This window comes from Mustela lutreola, chromosome 16 (assembly GCF_030435805.1).
Source record: "Mustela lutreola isolate mMusLut2 chromosome 16, mMusLut2.pri, whole genome shotgun sequence".
Taxonomy (NCBI): Eukaryota; Metazoa; Chordata; class Mammalia; order Carnivora; family Mustelidae; genus Mustela; species Mustela lutreola.
Window position 1 is genome coordinate 30,655,762 of NC_081305.1, and position 5,929 is coordinate 30,661,690.

Sequence of the window (5,929 nt, forward strand, 5' to 3'; positions counted from 1 at the left end):
AGAATTCCAGTAAGGACATTCCAGTAAGGACAAATTTTGCCCCTTCACAAAGGGAGGGTTCCAGTATAACCAGTTGCTGCCAGATAACAGTCTGGTCCTCAGACAGTGATGCAGTATTAAAGACTCTGGTGCACTGAACAGTATAGTAACCAGAATTAATTTTGTTATTAAACCTGTGTATTACCTCTTTCTTTGCCACCATGACCACATTGTCTGTGAACCTATTCACTAGAGTGTCTGGAAAGAGATCAACAGACATCCACAGAGTATAATTTGCAATATGATTATTGAGAACTTCCTACATAGTGAGGCCCTTTTCTGAGCACTCACATGGGACCAACTACGTTCTTATGCTGAGACCATTTGGAGTTGCTCAAATTTCATTAAAACCTTGTTACCAATCATCTAATCTTATTCTTTCCAAATGCCTGGACCTTGCATCACAAGACTAATGGCTTAACATCCTACCTTTTGGAAAATTTTTCCTTTCTGTGTTGTCCTTCAAGGCCAATCTTGAGTGAGGCTGAAGGGGCGCAGCAATGCATTTCTCACTGGCACCATAAACCAGGCTTGCTTATCCTCCTCATCCAACTGATCATAAGGAATGCTCAAGAGTTTTAGGACTGCAGTGCGGTAAGAGTAACTATGCTTGGAGTACGAGGCTCTGGTAAATAACCATCTTAATGATTTGCTCAAGCCTAATTCTATTTATATCATATCTCCTTGATGATGGACTGATCCTGGGCCTGCCTGAATTTATGGCGTGGTGGGTCAGACGACTTCCACTTCATGACAAACAGTTCAGTTTTCATGGATCCTTGGCATGCAGGTACATTGAAAAAGAGCTGCTTCTTAAAAGGAGAGAAGAGCATGGGGCTTTCCTACCAATCTTGAAGGTCTGCAACTATGATTCTCCTAACACTTCTTTCCTTAAGCCTCATACAGTGACTTCATCAATTACAAATCAAACATCATTGGATCTGTATCACAAAGGGCAACTGGCTGAGTTGGGCTAGCTGGAGAACCTTCTCTTGCTCTTAGCTCCCTCTAAATTGGCAGCCTTATAGTTACTTAATAATTACTTCTGGTATTTTCTGCTAATCGGGATAGAGAAAAATGCATTAGATGGATCAATATCTGCACACTAGGTGCCAGAGGCTGTATTGATTTCCTTCACTGAGAAGACTACATCTGGAATAGTAGCTACAATTGAAGTGAAACCTAATTAAACTTAGAATAAGCCATTGTAATTCTCCAAGATCCATCCATCTCCTGCACCAATTAAATAGGCAAACAAAATGGGATCGTGATAGGGTTGATTTTCCAAGACTTGGTTGGTAGCAATCTTTTTTTTATTCTTAAAGCTATTTTTATTGTTTTTGGTTTACTGTTTTCATATGGAGGAAAGCTCCAGGAGCTTTCCTTCAACTGAACTCAGGAACTAAGGAAATAACCAACATGGGTTCACATATCCACTGAATCACTGTTAGATGGCTCAGGCCTAAAGTCTGTTATCAGCTTCACTTCAACCCTTGGTCTACAATTGTGTTGTTAGGTCCCAGGAATTAATGATAACTCAGAATAATGCAGTCTAATGATGCCATAAAGGTCTATATATATCCTTTCTCCACACAATTACAATGGCACAGGGCCACAGTTTCCTTTAGGGAAGACTAGGAGGAAGATTTGAAACACACACACTTAGATATTATTGCATGCTCTTCCCTTGAGTGTACAAAGTTTTTCTCTCTCTTTTTTTTCCAAGGAATTTTGGGTCAATTCTGAGATTTAGGCCTCAGAATTGAACCAGACCATGATCCTTTGTCATGCTGGTGCAAGTCAAGCTTCTCTTTACCAGACTGAGTCTTTCAAGATATGGATCAAGTTGGACCTAGGTTAGCTGTCTTAAGGACCCCAGGAGAGAGACCCCTTCAGATCAAACCATTCTGATTGTCTTTTCAACTATGTGGCCTATTAGGATACTTATGCTCACCTTGCCTCTGGTGCTTCTGCCAGCCAGTCAGCACCACTGAAATCAGAAAGCCCTTTTCAACAGCAGCATCTTGTGCTTTCACTTCTAGCTTAGAGCACAATCACTCCAGTGCTTTTCAAAGACTCTGACACTCCTCTCATCAATGTATTTCTCATTGCTTTGGTAAAGCAGTGTTTTTGAACCCTCTCAAAGGTGGGGGAGTGAATGGATTATAACAAATTTTCTCTAACATTCTTTTCTCCTTACATTATACCAAGGAATTACATGAATATTGACTTTATTTACAATATGCTATCCCTGAACCAAGGTTCCTTTTTATTTTTTAAATATCAAGCTTATTTAAGAAAAAATTTTTTTTAATAATATTATTTTTTTAAAGATTTTATTTATTTATTTGATAGAGAGAGAGAGAAAGACAGACAGTGAGAACAGGAACACAAGCAGGGGGAGTGGGAGAGGGAAAGCAGTCTTCCCACTGAGCAGGGAACCTGATGTGGGGCTCAATCCCAGGACCCTGGAATCATGACTTGAGCTGAAGGCAGATGCTTAATGACTGAACAACCCAGGCACCCTGAAAAAAAAATTTTTTTAAGTTTATTTATTTGTGTGTGAGAGAGAGATTACAGAGGGAGAGGGAGAAGGAGAAGCAGACTCTCTGCTGAGAGGGAGCCCGATGTGTGGTTCCATCCCAGAACCCTGAGATCATGACTTGAGTCCAAGGCATATGCATAACCAACTGAGCCACCCAGGTGCCCTGAGTCAAGATTTTTATCAACCATTTAGAAGCACTCCCAGCTGCCTGGGTGAACCTACTGATTTTTTTTTTTTAAATTTTTTTTTTTTTTTAATGCTTTGGCGAAAAACTTGTATTCTTCATGGTTCAAGCTTGTTTTAAGAAGGTGTGACATTTTTATTTATGGCTTGAAATAGACTTTCAGCTGTATTAAAAGATGGAGGGATAAACTAGTTACTTTATCAAAGTTAAATGAAGCAGATTCAAGTTAAAAGTTAAATCACAGGTATTTCCTACCACACCAAAACCAGCTTTCCAGTACTCAGTGGTGGAGGCAAGAACCCCAGCAGGGAATTACCTCAGGTCAGGAAAGGGGCAGAACCTACCTGGGGGACAAAAGGCCTATACATTTCCAAAGCTTGATTCTACCCATTTTCTAAACTCCCTTAGAAAACACTGCAGATGAATTACAATATTGTATAGGTCTCCTGCTTGTGTTTTCCTAAACATCTCACACAGCAGAATTGCTACCCTGAACATAGGATATTCAATGTGGGGTCAGACAAGCAAATACTAGATCAATTTTTCAGGATTGTGGAGCACTCCCTTCTGAATCATCTAGGAACTTGATCTCCATTTGGAACATTCCTTGTGATCCCTATAGACCAAGAGCCCAGAGGCACAATTTATAGGAATGAAACAAAACAAAAAGCCCATGGAAAGAATCTGGCTTAAAGGGAAGTGACTTCAGGCCATAGGTTAAGCACACTGCCAAGGGCTGAGTCAATGTCTTCAATGTGAAGTTCCACTCTGCCCTTCTCAGGGTTATCAGAAAAGCTTCAGTCCTGGTTAGCAGACCTACTGTCACATGTTCTAAGTATCACATGTTCTCAGTTCCAAGAGATCTAAATAAGACTACAGTTTTGAAGGTAGATAGAATCCATTTCTTGGTTTGCAGTGTGGAGAAAATGACTACCCATCACTGAGTGCCAAAAATTGCAGAATCAGCACGGTGCATTGGCACAATATGTCAGCTCACAAACCTCCTCCCTTTCCCTAGTCACAGGCAAATTGGTAATGGTAACACTAGGGTTTATTAAGCTGTGCCTTAGTATAAGCACTGGGGGTTGCCCACCTTGCTCTTGATGTATAAAGCCTGGATATTCTTGAGCAATGATACCAGGAAATTAATAGCTAAGTGGATGTTGTACATGAGCTCATCATCTGTCATCTTCATGTGCCCAAAGACCACTGCACCTTCTTCATCTGGAATTTGATCATGGACTTCACTTCATCCACCTTAGCCACCATGTTCTCATTGTGGGTCAGTAAGGAGGGGAACTTGCCTGCCTTATTCAGGCCTGAGCCCTGTATTCATGGGATCTGCTTGATCAGAGTTTCTGAAGCCAAAAATGCATCATACTTCTCTTCCAGCTTCTGATCTCATTTTTTATTCATGTTGAGTTTTTTCAGTGCTTCAGTGTCCAGATGGGGAATATCCACACCTTTGGCCTCATTATAGCACGGCTGATCCCCCAAAGTACATATGGAGAACTTGAGGCAGGGAGTGGACTTAAGCCTGGATGGTGCCCAAAAAACATTTGTCCTTCTGGGGGCATCATTCTTCAAGCTGATCTTCAGTTCCACTGTCTCCAAAAACTTTGGGCACTTGTCTTGGTTCCCGTGTAGGACTTCCCTCACTGCCTTGTATGGGGTGTCATGGGAGACTTTGCTGTTCATGGTACCCCTTGCCACAATAACTGGGAAAGAGACTTGTGAGTGCATTGGTTTTTAGAATTGCTGGTACATAAAATCATAGCACTAAATTCAGCTTCATTCAGAATTATATTACTCTCTCTTTAATCTGCGATCTTCTCACATACATTCCCCAAATTTTGCTGACATAATTTAGCAAAATTTAATAGTTCTTTGCATGTGCCCCTTCTTTTATGGTTTTACTCTGTAAGTGATGCCCCAGGGCATGTTAATATCCAATGGCAATTTTAGGCCTGGAGCCACTGAGAGGTAGTACATTGAGGCAAGGGGATAATTGGTATTTCTGTGATGATAACTACCTCAGATGATGTCTTTGTTGGCTGTTCTAGTGGGCAAGGCCAGCTGCAACAGATAAAGAGGGGCTGCTTCCCTTGGCAATAGACAGTCAGATTTGGAAGATCAGATGTCCTCAGAATCATGCAAATCCTCTCAAATGTCACCACTTGTATTGTCAACATCCTATTCTTTCCTAGTCAGTGCTCTAACATGTACACAAGAGATCCAGTGAGGTTGTTTACTCAACCTATGTTGAATTTTGAGCAGCCCACAGAATTAGACTTGGCATCTTAGTTTTATAGCCACCTTCTTTTGGGCAGTCATAGAGACTCTGAATCTCTGACTATATCTTGAATAGAGAATTTAAATCTTCACCTTGTCATTTTATTTTTTAAACTTGCCAGTACAGTTGGAAGTAGCCAATTATTTTGATTATCTATTACTGTCTAACAAATCACTTCAACACTCAGTGACTTAAAGCAATAACCCAGTCGTTATCTCTCACTATGTTGGGGACTGATGGTATTTAGCAGTGACTGATGAAATGACAAGTCCTGGAGGGTCACCAGGGCCTGGGACATTCAAAGTGGTCGGTAGTTGATGTTGGAAGTTGGTTGGAGAGTCAGCAGGGATTGCCAGCTAAGGAAACCTTGGTTCTCCTCCCTGTAGCCTGTCTTCACAGTTCCTTGGGCTTTCCCACAGCTGAATCCCCAAAGGGAGTGTTCTAAGAGATAAAGGTAGATACTGCAGATCTAAGACCCAGCCTCTGAAGTTCACAGGATTAATTTTGCTATATTTCTATTCATTGAATAAAATAACAGGGATGGCCTATGTTCAAGGGAGAGGGAGGGAACAGAAGGATGAGTGACAAAAAATTTGTGACCATCTTAATCCCCATACCAATCCATTACCCATATAGAAGCAGCCATTTAGTCCTCCAAGGCCTACAAGACTTCCACCATGTAATACTAACTAAATCTACATTGATTTCTAACCATAATCAATCTCACATTCCCATCTTCTTGAAGATTGATTGCCTATAATCACTTACTGTATTACTTAGGATCCTTAATTGCAGACCAAATAATGCACTCTAAGTAGTTTAAGCAGAAAAGGATTTATTATAGGCCATGAAGTCACTTACAAGAATG

General features: G+C 40.8%; 1 pseudogene; it reads right to left on the bottom strand.

Moving 5' to 3' along the window:
- Positions 1-3,834: 3,834 nt before the first annotated feature.
- Positions 3,835-4,466, bottom strand: LOC131818433 (large ribosomal subunit protein uL1-like; annotated as a pseudogene).
- Between the last annotated feature and the right edge of the window lie 1,463 nt (positions 4,467-5,929).